General features: G+C 38.4%; 1 protein-coding gene across 2 annotated transcripts in view; it reads left to right on the top strand.

Annotated features, from left to right (window-relative positions):
- Nucleotides 1-8,631: 8,631 nt before the first annotated feature.
- Nucleotides 8,632-26,187, top strand: part of Fibp (acidic fibroblast growth factor intracellular-binding protein) — a 79,639-nt gene continuing 62,083 nt past the window's right edge. Inside the window, exon 1 of one of the 2 annotated variants that reach the window (XM_083121760.1) lies at nt 8,632-8,805. The gene's annotated coding sequence lies outside the window, so the exon portion shown is untranslated. Of the gene's footprint in view, nt 8,806-12,201; nt 12,384-26,187 lie in introns of those variants that run through there. The other variant, XM_083121758.1, reaches the window with a different exon arrangement.

Raw genomic sequence — 26,187 nt, 5'->3', positions numbered from 1 at the left:
GGATTCACATGTATGTCCCCGCAGATCAAGGCCATGCACAGGAGGTGAAAGTACCGGACCGGGGTCCCCTTACCTGCCGAGCGTTGTTCCCTGCTGCTGGGCGAAGCCATGGCGGAGACACGCACACGTGTCGCCGCGAGTGCCGGAAAAGAAAATCTCCTCTGAGCACATCTCCACCGCAATAGTTCATCAGAATCCTTTGACACAGCGGAAGGAATGCTACACTGAAGCCACGAGTACACTATGATTAAACACAGGCCGAGAAAAACCACTGAAAACTCTCGAAACACAGGACGACGATCAGCACCACTATTACAACTTGCCGCATAAATTCGTCGTTGTGCGCAATTGTTTCACGGGATTTATCGCAGGTCGTGGGTTCATAAGGAAGGCCGGCATATCGCTCCATTTGAAGCAGGGAGGCTACAGTTTTGAGAACAGTAACGTCATTCATTTATTTTCTGCGGAGAAGAGGGAAGTGGGAAAGAGGCTTCCGTTCTCGCAGCAGGGGAGGACGTCGACTGTGGAAGCTGGAGCTGGGCTAACCGCGACGATGACTGCGACGATGGAAAGAAATGAAACTGTTGCTGAAGCAACCGCGACGATGGGAAATTGCAAACCACACCCCGAAACTGAGGACATGATTGACCGTGTTGAATGTTCGACTGACACTGTGCAGAATTCAGTTGCAGATTTCAGCGCTTTGTGTACTGCAGAAAGTGCGAAGCAAATGAGGAAGAAACAGAGAGAAAATTTGCTTCGGAGCACAAAACTGCCCATGCTTCGTCTCTCTGAAAGTAAAGATATGGAAGATTCTTCATTGTTGCCATTCTCTGCCACTGAGGGAAATGAAGAATACAATTCTGAGGAGCCACGTAGGCTTCTGGACACAGCCTTCCTCATTTCCGAGCAAATGAAAGACAAGTTTCTTGCTGACGTAGCGAGGGCTACAAGGAATGAGGAGGTGGAAGGAACGAAGAAGTACAAGGAAAAGGTGAAGACCCAGGCCAAATCTTCGTACTTCGACAACGAGGGAATTCTTAGGAGAAGTTTGCCTACGGAAAAGTACAAAGAGAAGGGAAAAGGGAAAATATGGGCACCTACTTCTCTACGTTCGCAAATTCTCGTGTCGTTGCATGATAATGCATTCGTTTGTCATCCTGGGAGATTGAAAACGTTAGCGAAGATTAGGGAACAATACACTTGGATAGGCCTAACTAAAGACGTTATCCAGTATTGTAAGTCGTGCCAGCCATGCTGCGTATTAAAAGATGACAGGAATAAGCAAGATTTCATGTCAAGTAAGGAGGAAACGAAAATCAGGATGGAAGACGCCAAGAAGAAAGCTTGTGATAGGAAACGCCGCAAATGCACGTTTCAGGTGGGGGATAAAGCTTGGCTTAAGGAACATCCTATCTCTGGTAAGGCCCGCAGAGTAACCAGTAAATTCTCGGGGAAGTCCTCTGGATCTCACGCAATTGTGGAGCAAACTTCGGCAAATACTTTCAAAATGAAACACAGCGGGGACGGAAGAATATTGAGAGCCAACGGTGACCAGTTGAAGCCTTATTCTTCGCCACCTGACTTTGCAAGGAAAGTAGCCGAACCCAATTCAGCAAAGAGAACGCACGTAACTTCGGCAGGAGGAGCAAGACGAAGATATATCCCGGATGCGTTACAAGCTGAGAAACATATTCTAGTCTAATTTCAAAAGGGGATTTTTTGTAAATATTGTACATAGGGATTTATCTATCTTTTCTTTATTCTATCTTTCACTTATTTTCTCTATCCCATACCTCATACAGTACTCATACAAAAGTTTCGTTCCGCAGTCAATTTCATCGCGAAAGTAACGCAAAGTTAGTGCGTATTCTTTTACCGTGTAATTTCGTCAAGAAGTCGCAGTTCGGTGGCGAGTGAACGCAGTTCTAGCGCCGGACATAGCAGTGACATCTTCGGATGTAGAGCCAGTTCGATCCATTCATGTGGAAACCGGTCGAAGCGGTGACTTCCGATCTCGGCAGGAGCGCAGACCAGTGGCGTTGCCGGGAGTCGAACCAGCAGCCTTGGTGACTTGCATGGATTTCCAGGAGACTGTCTCTCATTGGTCCAGGAGGAAGGATGGAAGAGATGCTGAGTGGGTAAGAATCGACGTGGGTTAACCAGCTCCAGTGCTGAGGGAAGATCGCGGATCTCGAAGTACACTTGTGGACAAAATTAGAGTGACCATTGACAGTCAGTGTCGTGTGATCTAATGAAAGTGTGTTTGTAGTGAACAGAAACTGCGGACAAGTGCTTTGTGTATATTATTATTATTTTTCTAGGTTACAGAACTTTGATATCTCTCTCTTCAGGAAGGGGGGACTATGTAATGATGCGATCATTACTGGATCCTTTTTTATGTTATAAATTGTGTATGGCTATGTATTCCTGTACGTTTGGGTTCTTGGCCGTTGGGGGAGCGGTAAGTTTCCAGTAACGGTTTAGGTCATTAGCGGGGCCTATAAATAGGAAGGGCAGAGGAGCAGTCGGTCTCAGATATTTGGCGGAGTACAGCAATGTAAGAGGTATCTTTTTCTCTAAGGGGAGCGGCTGGGCGAGCTTTCTTTCCTTACTATGTGAACCGACGGCGGGGATGTTAACTTTCTTTCTTTTAATACACACACTTGCTCTTTTCATATTATTCCAATAGTTTATTTCATGTGTGAAACCGGGTACACAACACACATACCTTCAGCCACCTTTTTTGGTACTGAGGGTTATATTTTTTTTTTACTCGTGGAGCCAGTGGCTACGCGAGTCTACACACTCTCTTCAGGAAGGGGGGACAGGGTACACCGGAATGTAATTTTGTGAATAACGGCCAAGAATTAACTTCTGTAACTATAATATGAATAAACCTATATATATCTAAAAGGAAATGGGCGTTAAGTTGTAATTTGAAGAGGTACGTGTCTATTGCCTAAACTAGCATCCACAGAACTTCAGGTACTGCAAGTTTTGAACCTCGGGACAAGGATTCAAAAATGTATGGTTGTGTATATTGTGTATGTTGCTGAGAATCAGCATAAAAGCACAAAATATACCGATACATGTTCAATATGCGCACCGCATGCGACAGTCCAGTTCCTGCCAGACAGGCAGCGGCGGCGCCAGGATTAATCATCTGGAGTTGCTGAAAAGGTGCGGAATGAAATTTAGGGGGTGCGACGTTGAAAATAAATAAAACATGAAATATACGTGCATGTTTTAGTCCCTAATCAAATATTTATCAACTTTTAGTATAGTCATCTATGATAATATGCTAATGAAACTGGAGAATTCTAACGACTTTCTTCATTTTTGCCTGATTTTAGCACAACGGCGACGCTTGGTAATTTGAAAAGAACAGCTTGTTAAGGGAGGTCAATGACCCATATGGACGACACGAGGATTATTTCCATGCAGAGGCAAGAAAGGCAAAGTATTTTTCCACGGAGAGGTGTAGAAGTATATTTTCCCCCTAATAGTGTTGCTCACTCTATCTGAAAGAAATCCTTCAGTTTGAACTTACCATGTTACTGCAACGCTCTTATAATAAATAACATAAATGACGGTGACCGAAATGTACACTTTTAGATTGACATCCATGAGTAGAGGTCATCCCAGCCAACGTCTGTTGCTGATTAATATTCATAATTTATTTGCATGTACTTAGAATTTATTTGCATATAATTATTAGAATAATTTACATTTATGTATTTGTATGTTTCAAAATTTTATGAATATATAATTATTTATGTTATGAAAAATAAGTATATAGACGGTAATTAGTGTTACTAAACGCTATGCATATGATGTTCATTACTGCAAAGTTTGTAATGTATGAACCGATAATATTAATGTTTATAATATTGAAAATAAGTTTTATGGTTTATGAAACGCTATGAATGGTGGTAATGGTAAGAAAGAAGGCAGTCCCGGTACGTGCGAGTGGAAGGAACTATTAGTGAAAAATGGCGTCTACAAGCTCTACCAACGAGGCTAACCACACTGTGGTGAGTACTTCAGACTCGCACGTACACAGAAAATAGAAGCACCTGTAAAAATAGGAAAATGGTTGTAGTACCTGTTCACATTACGCCTATTTGTTTCTTGCTTCGGTTCATTTTTTGTATTTAGATATTATTTAAAAGCACACTACATAATAAAATAGTCACTTACCTTAATTACAGCTTCTCTTGAGTTCTTTGTCTTCAACTCTCGGACAATAATCACAACTTGATATCTTTTTCTGACACAATGCTTCAGAAATTCTTCTCAAACTAACATCTTCTCTCTTTTACTCACTTTTTATACTTCATAAGCAAAACCGATGCTTTCTCTGATTGGTTGAAATAAAACCGACGCGTTATCTAATTGGTTGGAATAAAACCGAAGCTTTCTTTGTCCTTGCAGTCTAGTTCACCTTGAACTCCTTCGCATCATCCTTTGTTCTAGTGTTCTAGAAAACCTTGGCCTACTTTGACAAACATGTTCTAGCATACAAGCGACGCACAGTTTCAAAAATTTGACCTTCACTGCGCATTCCCAGACATCCTTTGTTGTCTGGTTGTCTCTTCCTTGTGCTACGGTGTTGCATACCTTTCCCCTGTTCTTGCGTTCTAGTTAATCTTGGAAAAAACGCGTTCTCTGATTAGTCAAGCGGGTTCTTTCTTTGTTCTGGCGTTCTGACGACATTTGACCTTGACCGCACTTCCTCCAAATTACTTTCTAGGTCTAACTGCGGGGAATGTTAATCCAATCTCTCTGTCTACCCTCAGCGCGGAGTTCAGGTTCGGAGACAGTATTCTGTCTAGCGTCTCGGATCACCATCTTTCATACCATACTAACATTATTACATAGTACACTATAATTATTAGCAGTAGCTACATATCGCAGGTTCGAGTACCGGGACTGCCTTCTTTCGTACCATTACCACCATTCATAGCGTTTCATAAACCATAAAAATTATTTTCAATATTATAAACATTAATATTATCGGTTCATATATTACATACTTTGCAGTAATGAATATAACATTATATGCATAGCGTTTAGTAACACTAATTACCGTCTATATACTTATTTTTCATAACATAAATAATTATATATTCATAAAAGTTATAGACATGTAAATACATAAATGTAAATTATTCCAATGATATGCAAATTTATTCTAAATTACGCAAATTAGTTCTTAATTATATGCAGATAAATTCTAAGTACATGCAAATAAATTATGAATAATAAACAGCAACAGACGTTGGCAGGGATGACCTCTACTCGCGACGTTTGAAACACTAAATATTAGGTTTCTCACTTGAGTGTAAAAAGAACGCTTCGTAACGACCTTCTCACAACGCCGTAGAGTTAGGCAACACACATAACGCCATGCGGGTTAGCGAGCATTTCAGTATCTAAGTGTCCCATTTTTTTTTTTTTTTTTTTTTTTTTTTGCCGGTGGCGTACACTGTATACTATTAATTGTCTAATTGATTACTTTAACTTCCAAGTAGCCATAGTTCATGTTTGTTGACGACTTTGCATTGATCGCTACTCTGTGGAAGAAACTATTGAAATGATTCATGGAAGAACACCGAACAAACTTCGATACCTGACTCAGGATTCGAACCTAAGATCTACGGAAACTCGTTTCTGGCTAAGGTAAAAATAACTGATTACCATAGCAATGGTATGATAAAAACATATTTGGCTTATTAGAAATGAGAGTTTAACGCGCGTAAATAATAAGTAATACCAGAAAAAAAAATTAGCTTTAGTCAAAACTTAATCTTGGAGTTCTTAATGTGCCCCTTCCTTGGAAATTTTCCGTATACCGTAAATACACTGGATGTCACCTTGTGCACGATGTTCACGTTGAGATCTACGAAGGATGGAATGCCAGTGCAAGGAATCTGTGAGCGGTGGTGACTGCAGCCGTCATACTGAGGAGAGTAAAGTTTAAAGCCCGCTGACACGCGAGGGAACGCGGCAACAGAACTCAAATGGTGTAACGCCCACTACGAGAAAAGGCGCTGAATTTCCGTGCCAGAAGTCTGCACGTTATCTTAAAGGTTATCGCCTACCGAGACGCCGCGAACGCGTCTACTGCGCTCTGTTGCTTTCACGCCATTTCTATGGTCGTTGCCTTGGCGAATTGTAGTGAGACTGCTTACTTTAGAAATCATAAATTGTACTCAACTGTATATACATACTCTATTCTGGAAATCTCTGGAGCAAGGCCGCGCATAACGGCAGAGAAGTGGGCGGAACGAAACAATTCACGCTCCTGGAAACAGCTGGTAGCTGAAATAGGCTTCCCCCATCCAAGCAATCCCATTCCCTCTCTAGTTTTGGTCGAGCCCTCTTGAGTCACTACTTGCGCAGAGACTTGTTTTCGATCTCTCGCTACAGAGATTCCCGGGACAGAGTATAGTATTAACATGTTCTACCTTTGCCTACCTATATCCACATCCGGATTCCACGTACCAACAGCAAATGCAAGAACTTCTTTTACACAAAAGCCTCAAGGCTATCCCTAGAACAAGGGTCATTTCTCTATAGGCTACAAACAAGGTACAATACACTAAGTGATCCTCCAGGCTTCCATCTATCTAAGCAGGCTTTCAGAAAGGCGTGCATGAAGCAGCTGAAGAGTAATTAATATTTGTTATACTCTAGTTATTGTTTTATTCTTGTTACATATAATATATGTGTGTTTGTGTATGTATGTTGTGCTTCTCATTTGTTAATTTCTATTTTTCTCTCTGTTGTCGATATCCTGATATAAAATGGATTCCCTCTGTATTCAGGATATCTCAAATAAATAAAAAATAAATATATATAATCTCCTCACAAACTGTAGAGAAAAGGGACACCTCGTATCTCGAACAACTTTTATGAGGAATAAAGTGTGGCATTGGTAATTATGTTTTAATAATTATCGACAATCCTAGATCAGATTTAATTGAAAACTGAATTTCCTAAGATATTAAGATAATGTATAAAGTATGTTATTTTTTTAATTTTATAATCAAATTGGTTGTCCGTCTATGCTTTTATTATTGCATGAACGGTATAGGAAACATTCGTAATTTGCACGGAAATACGAAGCTGTTCCATGTGAGAAAATGGATCCTGCAAAAGATGTCGAAATTAATGGAATCCTAGTAAACATTTGTCTATTCCTTTTCCTATTGAGAATTTCACGGTGCTATGATAAGAATCAAATTGAACAGCACAGCTTTGTACAGCGGTTATAGCATTGTCGACTTTTTTTTCAACCCAATTGCATTTCCGTAGAAAGATACGGATACCCCTACACCCCCTAGACAAATCACAGCCGAGTCTTGAGAGGGGAGGTAAAGTGTGCGTGAACAGCTGTTGTCCGAGCTGCTTGTTCCTGACCTCCAAGACTTCAACTAGTCGGTTGGGGGTGTAACTGATTGCACAGTTCCGGAGCTCCTTTCTTGGTCAAGCCATACCCTTTGTGATCTCACATATATGTCGAATGCATTCGTTGTTAGGTTCGGCATGTTAGATTTAGGATCTCAGCATTTACACACTGCAATTTATGCAGGGTTGGCAAAATTTGTGTATTTTTTAAAAGAAAAAACAGGTTTTTTTTTGTTTAAAACATGTTTTAAATGTTTTAAACAGTGTTTTAAACAAGAACCGAAAAAACATGTTTTAAACAAATAAAACGTTTAAAACATAATACCAAGAAGACTTATTTCTAAGAATAATGATTAATAAGGAATCAGTTAATCATTCAATGATGGATTGTGTGCATATTATTATAAAGTAGACGCTTGACTAACTTCTTAAAATACACATTTATGCTAGTCTTAACTCTTAAATCTCGAATGTAGGTTGTTCCAGAAGCTTCAACTTATCCACAGTTGCCAGATCCCACTCAGTCCACGTGGTAGCTACTTACTATGTTTTTCTAATACATTTTATCGTGAATGCAACTTAATATTGACATTAAAAACAATGTGCACATTTTTCAGTGTGTTAAGTGAGGAACAAGACAGTTTCATCTATGTAGGATTCAATTTTTAAAATATTTTAAACACCTGTAAAAAATACATAGCCAGGTGTTTTAAACGTGACCCATGGTCATTCATCACTGTAACGTTATGTCTCTTTGTTAATTCAATATATATTTTCAGCCACTGAACAGATTTCTATGCAAAATAAACAGAATGGCACGCATTGAATGAAAAGGCATAGTTACAAAACACGCAAATAACCATAAACTATCAAACATCAAGTATCAAAATATGTTTTAAACAAGTCTGAAAAAAACATGTTTAAAACACTTTGTTTTAAATGTTTTAAACATTCGTGAAAAAACAAACCCAACTGTTTTAAATGTTTAAAACAAGTTGTTTAAAACACTTTTGTTTTAAACATGCCAACCCTGAATTTATGTGACGTCCCAAGTCGAAGGGCGGGGGGAGCTCGGGAACTGTGCGAAAAGTGAGACGGTCAGTTGAAAGCACAGCATAGGGAGCTAACTGGTTGTGTGTTGTTCTTGTGCAGCTGTGCACCGAGGTGCTCGACTCACCATGAAGCCTATTAAACCAATTCTCCCGATCTTCGGCTGTGGTGTACGACTATTCTTTTAGAATCAATTTGTTTTTGTTTTGTGACCGACGTTATCAGTCGGTGAAAGTGACGGGAACTCTCGTGATTAGTGCTTATTCACTTGTGAAATGAAATTGTGAGATGCTGACGTGGATGGACCAATTTTTCGTCAGCTACAGTGGTTAAATACAGGTACGTCTATTACATAGCTTCGAAAATTTTCGGAGAGAGTTTTTGATTGTTTGAGTTGATTTACTTCGCTTTGCTGCCACTTTCGGCTAATAGCGAAGATGAGGATGAGTGGCGATAAGATGAAAGGACAATTACAAACACAACACAGCCTCACGGAGGATTATACTGGCCGTGAGTCCAGACGCCAGAACCTCGCTAGTCTGCAAAATACAGTCCAGGGTGTACTACGTGGAAGGGGGGTTGATATTTGTGTGTCTTCGGAAAGGGTCGCCCCGGAGAGTTTCTTTTTTACAAATTAAGAATTAGTGTCACAAACTTTACAGGCGGACAGAAAAGCAGGCATCGAGTACATTATTCATTACTTAAAACGATATATACATACACCAACAGTTTAAAGGTTTTAGAAATTAGTGAAATATCTCGATATTTTGTATTTTATATTAAACTTCCATTCGATGATGACTGTAAGTAGCTATTATCATAGTCAGGATTGGAAATCATATGTGTATCCGGGTAAAACAATTTATGCGCGTGCGTGTGTGTGTGTGTGTGTCTGTGTGTGTGTGTAAGTGAATGAATTGTCGTATTTTTGTTGTTTTTACTTCATATTTCTATCACTGCCACAATGATAGATGAGCGATGATTAAATGGAGTTGATGAAGGAACATTCGCAAAGAACATCCATGCTCAGGTCGAGAGTCAAGCTCGAACCCTGCCGCCAACCTCCGGGGTTCGAATCCCGGCCTAGTCATGGGTGTTCTTTGCGAGTGTTCCTTCATCAATTTCATCACATCACTCATAGTCATCGTCCCGATTAGCCAAAAGTGGTGGAAAAGAGACATAATATACGCTCGTTCACACATTGACACTCGAACTCGAATTTGATATGGAAAGTGAATAAAGAAACATACACGTATAACAAAATTTTGCATGCTATAAGATATTACTTCAGGGAGTTACGAAGCGCCACTCCCACCCCCTTCTCGGCATGTCATTGTGCGTAGGCGTTTGTATTTTTTTTCTTCCGGGAGAGAGACCGCATGTCCTGTAAGCATGCATAGATATAGTACACGAAGGCCGTGTATACAATATGTTGCCAGTGGCCTCGCGTCCCATGGGGTTTTATCTGGCTTCACATTCTAGTTAAACGTTATAATTTGAATGAATACGTCAAATCAGGGGCGTGACATACAGGCGGGCCAGCCCTAAGCCTAAGGGGATCCGAAAAAAGTAAAAATTATCATCATATTTCTCATGTGAAACATTTACTTAAAAATTCACGATAACTTCCTTGTACTTTTTTACACATTTCTTTTTCCTTTCTTCTTTCTCTTGACCTTCCATTGCCACGAAGCAAGTGCGAGGCAAAAAGGATATGGATAATATTGGCAGTTTACCCTTCCTAGGTACAGTTTCAGATGCAGCGATAGCCCTTTGAAACGAGTATGATTTATCCTCCGAATCTCCTGATCAAATAAAAAAGTTTTCTGTTATTTTGCAACTTCAAATGAACGATGCCAATGTCCGTGTGTGTGCCTGTGGGACGGAGCCGTTCGACCCCCTCCCCCGACGCCCATGCTCGCAACCGCGGTATATTTAATTTCTTGATTTATTTTTTGGGGGTAGAACCCTAGAGAAACAAAGATTCTTGAATTTATGAGTTTCTACGTGCACTTTTTTAAAAACTATTATAGGCATATTTTGTACATAATTTTCCAATCATGGATTTTGTCGAGTTCACTTATGCACAGAGGCTAACCAGAACTGGACATTGTCGGGAGTCAAACCGAGTACTAGCAGTGATAATTTTTAATTGCTGGCTATCATGATATGATTGAATACCGGTATGTCAGTTAATGGAATGTGTAGGAAATTTATCGGATAAAAGCTATACGTATTATGCTATGGTTACATACTTTCGTACTTGAATGATAAAGAGAGGGTGCTTCCACTAATCCAATTTTAACTTCAACAGTAATCATAATAATAATAATAACAACATTAAATAAATCATTGGGAAATGATTATTGTGCTACTTTACTAATAAAGTTACATGTGATGGATTTTCGGTGAGGATATAATATTCATTCATCTTTTCTCTCTCTCTCTCTCTCTCATTTTCTGTATTTCTCTCATCTGGGTCTTATCTTTTTATCTCTTGGCGCTTTTCTATCTATTTTCTATTCACACACTGTTTTCTGTTTCGGATTCCCTGTGTCGATTTCCAGTGGGAGAACTTCAGTCCAATTTATGCTCAGATAGGCTAATCGGGACTGGACCTACAGTTTAAACTAGGATGGAAACCTCTGGGCAGTGGCGGCGATTGTGTTCCAAAACAGGGGGGACAAGGTGGCAAAACTGGGGGGCAAAGACAGTATATTTCCATTTGTAGATAAGATTTAGCATAGTGCGGGGGCAAGAGTGGCAAAAAGTGGGGGGGCATGCCCCCCTAATAGCCTCCCCTGCCTCTAGGCTATTATCTTAACCCCCACCGGAGATGAAACCCGGGACTTTTTGACCACAAGATGACAGTGTTACCACTATGTTATCAGGAGACCCCAACAAGCTGTAGAGGCAGTGCCGCTTAGCCTACGTACACTGGCACTTCTATAACAAGCGTTGCTAAAACTATTCTACAACACTACATTCATAATTTGATGTGCTATGTAAAGTTCATAACTATGGAATAAAATAACCTGTATTCAACATTCTTCATGAGCTCTGTCCTTTTTATTTTCAGCCGCAGATAGAGACCAATGAAAGTGTTTGGGCGCTGGATGAGTATCATCTGCGTTATTGCCTTGTGGAGCGACCTGTTGTGCATGTTCGAAGCGTTACTTGGCGTTTTCATTACAACGGCGTATTCCTTAATGGTTTAATGTTTACTCACTTCACCGCAATGTGCTGGCAATAATAAATATGACAATTTTTAGCAAGTGTGTGTACGCCAGTATTGATCAGAGGTGCAGGAACGTTTTAAATTTTGAAAGGTACAAAGTTCAATTTACACACACACTCACACACAAAACGCAGGCCATTCTGTTTTAGAGCAGGCCACATAGTTCTTAATTTTTTTTAATAAAATTTGCATAGCTTTGTACTCTCAAAAACAAATTTGTATTCACAAAACATTTTCAATTTTTTTTACAAATTCTATGGCTATTTTGAAGCTAGTTTTTAGCAAGTTTTAAAAATACATAGAATTCAGGAACAGATAAACTTTAGATTTGATTCCATCACTTTGCACTCAGTTTTAACAGTTTTTACTACCTGACAAAGTTTTTCAAGACCACAGATGAAGTAAGATAATAAGTGCCACAATGTAGGTACTTACTGAATAGAAGATAATATAAATAAACTATTTACATTTAGCCACAAAAACGAGATTCATTCTTGCATCTATCAGGTTAATTGGGGGGGATGCAATTCAGATCAAAGGATTTATGGGGTCACTGTACACCTCTCCCGAAAATTTGTTCAGTACAACTCTAACAACGTGCAGACTGTGTTCAACGACTTTGAAAGGAAGGAATTATGTCAACTACACGAAAAGGCAGTCATGCGCACAAGAAGATTAAGTAAGTATAATCTCTTCTTTTATTATTTTTATATATCTGGCCGCTTCAGAAGAGGTAATTGCGCTGTGAATGTTATATTTTCGCTTGCTTTTATTCCATAAAAATATGTGCCTCAATTGCGATCGAGTTTGGACTGTTTAATTCCAAATTTATCATGGTGAACAGACACATTTTACATGGTTCGATTTCTAATTAGGTCCGTTACTACATACTTCAGTGTCTTGATAATTACCTACTGCGCGTGTTCTGGAGAAGCGTTTTTCCTTCCTACGATTCTTTGTTTGTGAGTAGCCATTCGTTTATTGTCGTCTTAGATAAAACTTGCCCAGTCAAATCTTTTGACAGTATACTATTCAGATAGTATTCTTGAGTACCCAAAGGGGCAAATTGATTGTTGCCAAGGGCCAAAGAGACTTCCGATTTTACATGTCGAAGCAGGGGCGATGCTAAAAATATTTTCCCGGGTGGGTAAGATCTATATTCTGATAAATTAGTTTGTGCCAGTGACGGCGTCAGCCTGATATAAGATATTCGTCTCAAATTCTGAGGGGACTAACTAATATGGGCGTAAATTGAGACCTAACTTTGTGGAGTATGGGGGGGTTAGAATCGAAAAATTTTCCATCCCATAAAAATAATGTCCAGGACTATTTTGCTAAATAATTGTTACATTTGAGAAATCATAAAAATCACTAATCACTATGTTTTTTGTTCCTCAGGCCCCAGGAGGTTAACAAAAATACCCTTGTAAATGTTAATATCTGAAAATGTTGGGATGCAAGTGCTCTCCCTTGTCCCCGCATGCTAACTAATAGCCTGCCGGCTAAAAGGTATTTACTTAACATTTTTCTACGGTGTCATTTTACCAATGACATATATTTTACCCGAAGATAAATCGCTATTTAAGATACATTCTGTTCCATCATAAAATTACAAAATAACTTTTACGCACAAATCTTTCATGCCAAATTAAATATAATTATATTGTTTTCTTTTCCCAAGGCATTATTTAGTTGATAATATCAAAGACTTACTATTCGTATTAACAGTTCAAAATACAACATATAAACATCACACACTCTCTGGATATATTACATGTAACACTGTGTCCATTTAAACTGTGTGGCCACTTTTTTTTTCTGAAATCACAAAATGAACCACAGCAAGAAACTACAATAAGATACGTCCTTTGCTAGTGGAAAGAATAGTTAGATAATGCACTCAACCTCTTGCACCAATCCGATTACGAAGGTAACACTTGATTGTCTCAAATTAGAAAGTATTCTTTCACATCGAACTGTTGAGGTGGTATGCACATTACAATAACACAAAGCTTATAAAGTTCGTGAAAGAAAATTTTGAATATTTCAACCATTCCAAGCAGCTGCTGATGGGTCCACTCCTTTCTTTAATTTGCATATTGGATGATAAAAAATTGAAAAATATGTAGATCCTATCTTTAATACCCTCTTTGCTTTCACATGCTGGAATCGAAATGGGCTAGTATGATGGTACTGTAGAAATTATTTTCAACCTAAGCATACGAGCAATAGCATTGCTCAAATGGGATCGTTCTTGCACCGTATTGCAATGTTTAATTGGTTGGATTTGTATTACATGCACATAGGCTAATCTGGACGATATCTACAGCTTATAGAAGCCATACCTCCACGGAGAATCGAACACGGGACCTCTTGATAACAAGACAGCACTCTAACAGCAAGACTACTGGAGTGGGGGAAATTTTAATCTTTCTAATTCTGAACATTTAAGAAATAGGTAGTTCGTCTACTCTTTGATTCCTAACGTGGTCAATTCCTTAACGTCGTGTTTACCATCTCGGATATTTGCAATGAAACTTGACTGTTCAGTAGATGTTGAACGTCCTCCTACTTCAATAATATTTTTCAGATATCCCTAAAAATAGTGATTCGATTTATAACGGAGCTGTACATGCATGTGTTCTTTGTCACCGTTAAAGCCTCCAACGACCAAAGAATAATCTCACAACCGCTGAATACATCCACCTACAATGAAGGCAGTAGAGTATCATGTCAATTTAGTAGCTAGTTTGGCGACTTATGGTTGGCCAGTTACTTAGAGTAGTTATGTACCCCCGTTGAAGTCGATAAATCAATTGATTGGAAAAGATCGATCAAAGATCAATTGATGACCAAGCCGTGTGGGCAAGCAAGGGTGGGTGTTTTGAGCGTTTTGATTGGTTGATGAGGGAAAAGGGGCGGGGCTTAATGATATGGACTTCCTGTTGTTAATGAGGAGATTGATAAGTGGGGTTTTCGGGGCTTTGATAAGATTGCGGGTTTCCTGTTGTTATTGAGGACTTGATAAGGGTTTCCGGTGTTGATGAGATAGGTGGCTATTTTTGGGGGGCGTTTCCCGTTTGAGACCGTTGATAAGTCTGAGATTCCTGGAAATAGGTGTAACGGTTTTTCTGTCTGAATAGAACATGTCCGAACATGTTTTGGGCGTAGGTTTGAATGAATTTGCAATTTCTGAGAGTCACGTGACTGTGACGTCACAAAATGGAAGTCACGTGACCAGATTTTAATAAATTATTATTAATTTAAATATTAGTATTATTATTATGAATTGTTTTAATTTCTGTGACGCCATTTTGTTTTTTTATGTTATTTTGGCGTGTGACGTCATATATAAATTGGAGTACGTGTTTCCGGTGTTCGAAAACCGATGGCGTTGATGAGTCTGAAATTCTCGGATTATTATTATTATTATTATTATGAATTGTTTTAATTTCTGTGACGCCATTTTGTTTTTGTTATGTTATTTTGGTGTGTGATGTTATATATAAATTGGAGTACGTGTTTCCGGTGTTTGAAAACAGATGGCGTTGATGAGTCTGAAATTCTCGGATTATTATTATTATTATGAAATGTTTTAATTTCTGTGACGCCATTTTGTTTTTGTTACGTTATTTTGGCGTGTGACGTCATATATAAATTGGAGTACGTGTTTCCGGTGTTTGAAAACAGATGGCGTTGTTGAGTCTGAAATTCTGGGAAATGGGTACGTGTATCCGGTGTTTGAGGAGAGATGGCATTGATGAGTCATTCTGGGAAAGTCGACAGTTTTCGTCCTGTAGTCAAAATGTAAGAATTAAAACGTTTTTCAGGCTCTGAAAAGCATAATAATTCAACATTTTCCTGAAGATCATTTTTTGGTTTGGGGAGAAAATGAGTTTCAAAAGAATATTAGCATTGAACGTGATTTGTTGCAACACCGATATTATATAATTACTTCCCTGTAGAGGTTCATTACGTGTAAGAATTTCTGTGTATATATGTTGTAAACTGATGATCGACACCAATAAATGTTGCGATGTGTAAATATGAACTTATTATTTGACAAAATGAAATGAATATAAGGTACTTACATCGTCCCCGTTCTTCATTCTGATCCTCTGTTAACAATTTCAAAATGTGAAATGATCGTAGAGAAACATATGCAGCTGCCGCAAACACAGATTCCAGTATCATATCGCCTTTCAAGATAGTAAGTTGATTGCTGAATCTGGCTAATTGGTATATCCGGTAAACTCTGATTGCAGTATCATATCAAATTGGTGTCAACACTTGCGAGATGAACTCACTGCTGTCTAATTGGCATATCCGGGAAATTTGGATCGCAGTATCATATCAAGTTGGTGTCAACAGTTGCGAGATATCTAATTGCTGCATGTGGTTGATTGCTTGGCAGACTCTGATAGAAAAATAATAAGGGCCTAATAAAATATACAGCTCTCTGACAGCCCTGTCGAGAAGTGTTGAGATAAACTGTTCTAATATAAAGTTCCTTTTTTCTGTTTCCCCATGTAATGTTATGAACCGATCGGCAGGAAAAGTCTACAAATATGGATGTTATTAGCTGAGGCAGCTGTCTCACATAATAAAGATGTATTTTATAATAGGGGTTATATATGTTTTATAATGGATTATTGATTTAGTGTTATAAGTCCACTTTATGCACAGTAAGGCTAAACAGGATCGAACCTACAGTTTTAAAGTGGGATCCGAACTTCTATAAGCTTTCACAGGGAAATGCATAGTAAGGTTAATTGGGATCGGACCTACAGTTTTAATTTTTTTTTTTTTTGTTTTTGTTTTTTTGTTTTTTTTTTTTAGCGAAAACTTAAAATCGCTATATCTCGACTACTGATTGAGGTAGAAGGATGATTGATAGCTTGTTGGACTCGGAGTGAAGTCCTCTTTCCGGTGAACCAGGTTTCATTGTTCTAGGACCAGCGGTTTCCTACTTTGTTTATTTTCAATCGTAGACCCCCCTTCCGACCACTCTACTGAAAGGTCTCGACGTGCAGATTACGAATATATAATCAGATTCGCTCTACGACGATTAGGGGAGGAGCTAGAGCCTTTTGAATTTTTTTTTTTTTTTTTTTTTTTTTTTTTTTTTTTTTTTTTTTTTTTTAGCGAAAACTTAAAATCGCTATATCTCGACTACTAATTGAGCTAGAAGGATGATTGATAGCTTGTTGGACTCGGAGTGAAGTCCTCTTTCCGGTGAACCAGGTTTCATTGTTCTAGGAAGCGTATTCATCATGTACACCTATACGTGAGTAAAATGTAAATAGAACCTATGCTCGGAAATCCAAAATGGCGACCGGAAGTGGGGTTATCTTGGAAACGGTAAGACTTAGCAAAAATCTGTTTGCGGATTCATCATGTACACCTATACGTGAGTAAAATGTAAATAGAACCTATGCTCGGAAATCCAAAATGGCGACCGGAAGTGGGGTTATTTTGGAAACGGTAAGACTTAGGAAAAATCTGTTTGCGGATTCATCATGTACACCTATACGTGAGTAAAATGTAAATAGAACCTATGCTCGGAAATCCAAAATGGCGACCGGAAGTGGGGTTATTTTGGAAACGGTAAGACTTATGAAAAATCTGTTTGCGGATTCATCATGTACACCTATACGTGAGTAAAATGTAAATAGAACCTATGCTCGGAAATCCAAAATGGCGACCGGAAGTGGGGTTATCTTGGAAACGGTAAGACTTAGGAAAAATCTGTTTGCGGATTCATCACGTATGCCTATATGTGAGTAAAATGTAAATAGAACCTATGCTCGGAAATCCAAAATGGCGACCGGATGTGGGGTTATCTTGGAAACGGTAAGACTTAGGAAAAATCTGTTTGCGGATTCATCACGTATGCCTATATGTGAGTAAAATGTAAATAGAACCTATGCTCGGAAATCCAAAATGGCGACCGGAAGTGGGGTTATTTTGGAAACGGTAAGACTTAGGAAAAATCTGTTTGCGGATTCATCATGTACACCTATACGTGAGTAAAATGTAAATAGAACCTATGCTCGGAAATCCAAAATGGCGACCGGAAGTGGGGTTATCTTGGAAACGGTAAGACTTAGGAAAAATCTGTTTGCGGATTCATCACGTATGCCTATATGTGAGTAAAATGTAAATAGAACCTATGCTCGGAAATCCAAAATGGCGACCGGAAGTGGGGTTATCTTGGAAACGGTAAGACTTAGGAATAATCTGTTTGCGGATTCATCACGTATGCCTATATGTGAGTAAAATGTAAATAGAACCTATGTTGGGAAATCCAAAATGGCGACCGGAAGTGGGGTTATTTTGGAAACGGTAAGACTTAGGAAAAATCTGTTTGCGGATTCATCATGTACGCCTATATGTGAGTAAAATATAAATAGAACCTATGTTCGGAAATCCAAAATGGCAACCGGAAGTGGGGTTATCTTGGAAACGGTAAGACTTATGAAAAATCTGTTTGCGGATTCATCATGTACACCTATACGTGAGTAAAATGTAAATAGAACCTATGCTCGGAAATCCAAAATGGCGACCGGAAGTGGGGTTATTTTGGAAACGGTAAGACTTAGGAAAAATCTGTTTGCGGATTCATCATGTACGCCTATAGGTGAGTAAAATGTAAATAGAACCTATGCTCGGAAATCCAAAATGGCGACCGGAAGTGGGGTTATCTTGGAAACGGTTAGACGTAGGAAAAATCTGTTTGCGGATTCATCACGTATGCCTATATGTGAGTAAAATGTAAATAGAACCTATGCTCGGAAATCCAAAATGGCGACCGGAAGTGGGGTTATCTTGGAAACGGTAAGACTTAGGAAAAATCTGTTTGCGGATTCATCACGTACGCCTATATGTGAGTAAAATGTAAATAGAACCTATGCTCGGAAATCCAAAATGGTGACCGGAAGTGGGGTTTTCTTGGAAACGGTAAAACTTAGAAAAAATCTGTTTGCGGATTCATCACGTACGCCTATATGTGAGTAAAATGTGAATAGAACCTATGCTTATAATACTGACGTGTGCATAAATAACAGTTTTTCTTTTATTTTCAGATGGCATTGTTACCTTTTGATTTCGACCTTTTGTATGCTGACCTTAAGAACGAGAATCAGAAGGGAGAAAGAACGCCTGGACAGCTCTTTAAAGTGTTCCGGACAGGTTTTTCAACTTTTCAAATTTATCTACAACAACGAACTGAGCCCCCTGTACAATGTGTTTTTAAAAATGAAAATAACTGTTGGTAGTATGAATTGTAAATAAAGTAAAATGTGTAAAATGTTCTGAATTTTGAATCTCTTATTTCACCGAATAAAATACATCATAATACTTATGGAGCCCACTGTACAAGATGTTTTTAAAATGGAAAAAAATATTGGTAGTATGTATTGTAAATTGAGTAAAATGTGTAAGTTTTTCTGAATTTTGAAGCTCTTATTCCGTCGAATAAAATACATCAAAATACTTATGGAGTCCACTGTACATGATGTTCTTAAAATGAAAACAAATATTGGTAGTAGGTATTGTCAATAGAGTAAAATGTGTTAGCCGTGGCCAAGTAATAAATAGAGTGGTGTTTACATACAAAAGTAATGTTATTATTGCGTTGCACTCGGGTGTGGTTCTTTTAGCGTACAGTGAGAACCATGAGTATTACTCTTCAAATTGTCTATGAATATTGTAAGAAATAATGCTGATTTAGAAGCCGTTTTTAATTTTGGAGTTATTATTCGGTCGAATAAAATGCAGCATAATACTGATGGGCCCACTGTACATGGTGTTTTTAAAAATGAAAATAACTGTTGGTAGTATGAATTGTAAATAAAATAAAGTGTGTAAAATGTTCTGAATTTTGAATCTCTTATTTCACCGAATAAAATACATCATAATACTTATGGAGCCCACTGTACAAGATGTTCTTAAAATGGAAACAAATATTGGTAGTATGAATTGTTAATTGAGTAAAATGTGTAAGTTTTTCTGAATTTTGAAGAAGCTCTTATTCCGTCGAATAAAATACATCAAAATACTTATGGAGCCCCCTGTACATGGTTTTCTTAAAATGAAAACAAATATTGGTAGTATATTTGTGTGAGCCGTGGCCAAGTAATGTTATTATTGCGTTGCACTTGGGTGTGGTTCTTTTAGCGTACAGTGAGAACCGTGAGTATTACTCTTCAAATTGTCTATGAATATTGTAAAAAATAATGTTGATTTAGAAGCCGCTTTTAATTTTGGAGTTTTATTTGGTCGAATAAAATGTAGCATAATACTGATGGACCCCACTGTACATGATGTTTTTAAAATGAAAATAACTATTGGTAGTATGAATTGTAAATAAAGTAAAATGTGTAAAATGTTTTGAATTTTGAATCTCTTATTTCACCGAATAAAATACAGCATAATATTTATGGAGCCCACTGTACAAGATGTTCTTAAAATTGAAACAAATGTTGGTAGTATGTATTGTAAATTGAGTAAAATGTGTAAGTTTTCTGAATTTTGAAACTCTTATCGACTTATGCACAGATAGGTTATTCAGGACAGAATCACTTTAAACACTGAGGTTATTCGCGAGCAGAATGTATCGAAGTAGATTCCGCTTTATGCACTGATAGATTAATCGGGACAGAATTCACTTTATGCAATTAGACTGATTGTGATACAAATATACGAGGCCATGGTAGAAATCAGGTTGTATAATAATAGCAATGGGTTAGGGCCTACATTCTTCAATTAGGATATCGATCAAACTTGGTGAATAAAACGGGTTACAAACATCAGTTCAATCAATCGATCAGCCATATTTTCTACCATGCCGTCGTATATTTCTGTACCGATTACCCTCGGTGCATAATCACGTATATTTCTGTATCGATCAGCTTCATTGCATAAAACTGCCGCGACGGTTGGTCGGGAGTTTCCGGTTTCTTAAAAAACAGATGACGTCGATGAGTCAGAAATTGAATGAGTGATTCTGGTGAGGAGCTGTTTTTTGCGGGTGGTTGTTGATGAGTTTGAAATTCCAGGAATTGGGTGCGGTCCTTTCAGCGTACAGTGAGAACCATGAGTATTACTCTTCAAATTGTCTATGAATATTGTAAGAAATAATGCTGATTTAGAAGCCGCTTTTAATTTTGGAGTTCTTATTTGGTCGAATAAAATGCAACATAATACTGATGGGCCCCCTGTACATGGTGTTTTTAAAAATGAAAATAACTGTTGGTAGTATGAATTGTAAATAAAATAAAGTGTGTAAAATGTTCTGAATTTTGAATCTCTTATTTCACCGAATAAAATACATCATAATACTTATGGAGCCCACTGTACAAGATGTTTTTAAAATTGAATAATAAATAGAGTGGTGTTTACATACAAAAGTAATGTTATTATTATTGCATTGCCCTATACTTAGGAAATTTTCCCTCCATCTTTTCACTGTACTAATAAAGACATTACAGAAGAATAAAAACTCTGCAGTGATAGTCGGAACATATGCACATATTAGATACGTGTAGGGTTGAGTCATTAACGATACGGATGTAACTTCCTTGTAGGGTCTGCATGCCTGAGATAACAAAACTTCCTCTCAGAGTTTCCTGCTACAGCAGGCATCAGAAAATTGAACAGTTGCAGCCGAAAGAATGGAGAAGGTGCCAGTGGAAATCTGGGTGCGGATTTTATCCATGGTTCCCCTGCAGGATATTATTCCTTTAGCAGCAGTGAATAAAATTTTGAAAGCTGCTGTGCAGATAGTGGTAGGCGATTACACTCATACCACGTATGGGTGTAGAGTAATGAAGATAACAGATATTGCTAATTTTAGGCCCATGCTTAACGACGAGTTGGATTTTCTGGAAGAAAATCGCTTCCCTGGTATGTACCGGTGGAGTGATTCATGGCGCGAACATAATAGAAAAGTAGATGATGTGATAGACAAAATAATTCGCTCCACCGAACTGGAAACGGCATGCCGTAAATATGGAGTGTTCGATGTGTGAATGTGTGTATTTTGTATAGTAAGTAAAAAGAGTGAATTAACTTTATGCACTGAGGCTATTAGGAAGTAGGATATAGGTAGTAATAGGTAGGTAGGTAATAGGTTAATCGGGAGCAGAATGTATCTATGCGGATTGAACCGATGTTTAAAGTCCGCTTTATGCACAGATAGGTTAATCAGGACAGAATCAACTATATACACTCAGGTTATTCGCGAGCAGAATGTATCGAAGCGGATTCCGCTTTATGCACGGATAGATTAATCGGGACAGAATTTACTTTATGCAATTAGGCTGATCGAGACAGAAATATACGAGGCCATGGTAGAAATCAGGTTGTATAATAATAGCTATGGGATAGACCCTACATTCGTCAATTAAGATATCGATCAAACTTGGTGCATAAAACGGATTACAAACATCAGTTCAATCAATCGATCAGCCCCTAAGAGGATTCTACATTTAAATACCATGCCGTCGTATATTTCTGTACCGATTATCCTCGGTGCATAACCACGTATATTTCTGTATCGAGCAGCTTCGCTGCATAAAACGGTTCACCCTTGGTGCATAAAACAGGTTTCAAACATCAGTTCAATCCATCACTCAATCACTACATAGGACAAAGTATACCAAGCCCTCATATATTTCTGTATCGATCACCCTTGGTGCATAAAACGGATTACAAACATCAGTTCAATCAATCGATCAGCCCTTAAGAGGATTCCCACATTTTCTACCATGCCGTCGTATATTTCTGTACCGATTACCCTCGGTGCATAACCACGTATATTTCTGTATCGATCAGCTTCGGTGCATAAAACGGTTCACTCTTGGTGCATAAAACAGGTTTCAAACATCATTTCAATCCATCACTCAATCACTACATAGGACAAATTATACCAAGCCCTCATATATTTCTGTATCGATCACCCTTGGTGCATAAAACGGATTACAAACATCAGTTCAATCAATCGATCAGCCCTTAAGAGGATTCCCACATTTTCTACCATGCCGTCGTATATTTCTGTACCGATTACCCTCGGTGCATAACCACGTATATTTCTGTAACGACCAGCTTCGGTGCATAAAACGGTTCACTCTTGGTGCATAAAACAGGTTTCAAACATCATTTCAATCCGTCACTCAATCACTACATTTGATAACTTATACCTAACTCTTGTATATTTCTGTATTGATCACCCTTGGTGCATAAAATGGATTACAAACATCAGTTCAATCAATCGATCAGTATTAAGAGGATTCCCATATTTTCTACCATGCCGTCGTATATTTCTGTACCGATTACCCTCGGTGCATAACCACGTATATTTCTGTATCGACCAGCTTCGGTGCATAAAACGGTTCATCCTTGGTGCATAAAACAGGTTTCAAATATTATTTCAAACCTTCACTCAAAATAATAGTTTACTAAATTGGGGACTTATTTTTTCTGAAACCATATTTTTTTTGATACAATATACAAAAGCCTCCATTTCGAGTTGCAATTTATGGTAACGTTCGTTCTTTAATTTCTGCAGAGGCCGAAAAAGGTTACACAAAAATAAGTGTAGTTCAGAGGCTGTGAAAATAAAAGCATCGGTCTAATTTTAGCCCCATGCTTATCGAGGAGTTGGATTTTCTGGAAGAAAATCGCTTCCCTGGTATGTACCGGTGCACAGTGGGAAAAAATGCGAAAAAGGTGGTCATCATCAAATAACTCGAGACAGAATTGAAAAATCGTGACAATAATCGTTACTCGGTGGTTTTTGGGGTCGTTAATTACGAATCTGACAATATGTTTACCAAAAACAAAATGGCGGATCCAATATGGCGTCCAAAAATTCACAAATGTTGATAAATATTAATGAAAATCTGTACCCGGGGGTTTTCGGGACCGCTGATTACGAATCTGACAATATGTTTCCCAAAAACAAAATGGCGGATCCAATATGGCGCCCGAAAATTCACAAATGTTGATAAATGCAAGCTTTACGCACTTCGGCGATGACCCAAGTCGCCGAAAGTGCACGTTGTTCATCGGAATGCTGGCACGTACCTTCACATTTTAGTCTGATAGCACATTCCTTGCGCAATATAAACATTTAAAAATTGGAAACAACCGCCTACGCGCCTTAAAAATTCGACCTCGAGACAGAATTGAAAAATCGTGACAATAATCGTTACTCGGTGGTTTTTGGGGTCGTTAATTACGAATCTGACAATATGTTTACCAAAAACAAAATGGCGGATCCAATATGGCGTCCAAAAATTCACAAATGTTGATAAATATTAATGAAAATCTGTACCCGGGGGTTTTCGGGACCGCTGATTACGAATCTGACAATATGTTTCCCAAAAACAAAATGGCGGATCCAATATGGCGCCCGAAAATTCACAAATGTTGATAAATGCAAGCTTTACGCACTTCGGCGATGACCCAAGTCGCCGAAAGTGCACGTTGTTCATCGGAATGCTGGCACGTACCTTCACATTTTAGTCTGATAGCACATTCCTTGCGCAATATAAACATTTAAAAATTGGAAACAACCGCCTACGCGCCTTAAAAATTCGACCTCGAGACAGAATTGAAAAATCGTGACAATAATCGTTACTCGGTGGTTTTTGGGGTCGTTAATTACGAATCTGACAATATGTTTACCAAAAACAAAATGGCGGATCCAATATGGCGTCCAAAAATTCACAAATGTTGATAAATATTAATGAAAATCTGTACCCTGGGGTTTTCGGGACCGCTGATTACGAATCTGACAATATTTTCCCCAAAAACAAAATGGCGGATCCAATATGGCGGCCGAAAATTCACAAATGTTGATAAATGCAAGCTTTACGCACTTCGGCGATGACCCAAGTCGCCGAAAGTGCACGTTGTTCATTGGAATGCTGGCACGTACCTTCACATTTTAGTCTGATAGCACATTCCTTGCGCAATATAAACATTTAAAAGTTGGAAACAACCGCCTACGCGCCTTAAAAATTCGTCTCTTATGCCTCGAACGCGTTCGAGGCAATAAGAGAAAGCGAATTTTTAAGGCGCGTAGGCGGTTGTTTCCAACTTTTAAATGTTTATATTGCGCAAGGAATGTGCTATCAGACTAAAATGTGAAGGTACGTGCCAGCATTCCAATGAACAACGTGCACTTTCGGCGACTTGGGTCATCGCCGAAGTGCGTAAAGCTTGCATTTATCAACATTTGTGAATTTTCGGCCGCCATATTGGATCCGCCATTTTGTTTTTGGGAAACATATTGTCAGATTCGTAATCAGCGGTCCCGAAAACCCCCGGGTACAGATTTTCATTAATATTTATCAACATTTGTGAATTTTTGGACGCCATATTGGATCCGCCATTTTGTTTTTGGTAAACATATTGTCAGATTCGTAATTAACGACCCCAAAAACCACCGAGTAACGATTATTGTCACGATTTTTCAATTCTGTCTCGAGGTCGAATTTTTAAGGCGCGTAGGCGGTTGTTTCCAATTTTTAAATGTTTATATTGCGCAAGGAATGTGCTATCAGACTAAAATGTGAAGGTACGTGCCAGCATTCCGATGAACAACGTGCACTTTCGGCGACTTGGGTCATCGCCGAAGTGCGTAAAGCTTGCATTTATCAACATTTGTGAATTTTCGGGCGCCATATTGGATCCGCCATTTTGTTTTTGGGAAACATATTGTCAGATTCGTAATCAGCGGTCCCGAAAACCCCCGGGTACAGATTTTCATTAATATTTATCAACATTTGTGAATTTTTGGACGCCATATTGGATCCGCCATTTTGTTTTTGGTAAACATATTGTCAGATTCGTAATTAACGACCCCAAAAACCACCGAGTAACGATTATTGTCACGATTTTTCAATTCTGTCTCGAGTTATTTGATGATGACCACCTTTTTCGCATTTTTTCCCACTGTGCACCGGTACATACCAGGGAAGCGATTTTCTTCCAGAAAATCCAACTCCTCGATAAGCATGGGGCTAAAATTAGACCGATGCTTTTATTTTCACAGCCTCTGAACTACACTTATTTTTGTGTAACCTTTTTCGGCCTCTGCAGAAATTAAAGAACGAACGTTACCATAAATTGCAACTCGAAATGGAGGCTTTTGTATATTGTATCAAAAAAAATATGGTTTCAGAAAAAATAAGTCCCCAATTTAGTAAACTATTATTTTGAGTGAAGGTTTGAAATAATATTTGAAACCTGTTTTATGCACCAAGGATGAACCGTTTTATGCACCGAAGCTGGTCGATACAGAAATATACGTGGTTATGCACCGAGGGTAATCGGTACAGAAATATACGACGGCATGGTAGAAAATATGGGAATCCTCTTAATACTGATCGATTGATTGAACTGATGTTTGTAATCCATTTTATGCACCAAGGGTGATCAATACAGAAATATACAAGAGTTAGGTATAAGTTATC

This window comes from Lepisma saccharinum, chromosome 4 (genome assembly GCF_977018435.1).
Source record: "Lepisma saccharinum chromosome 4, izLepSacc3.1, whole genome shotgun sequence".
Lineage (NCBI taxonomy): Eukaryota > Metazoa > Arthropoda > Insecta > Zygentoma > Lepismatidae > Lepisma > Lepisma saccharinum.
Note: the sequence above shows the minus strand (reverse complement) of the source record. Positions and strands in the feature narration are given on the sequence as shown.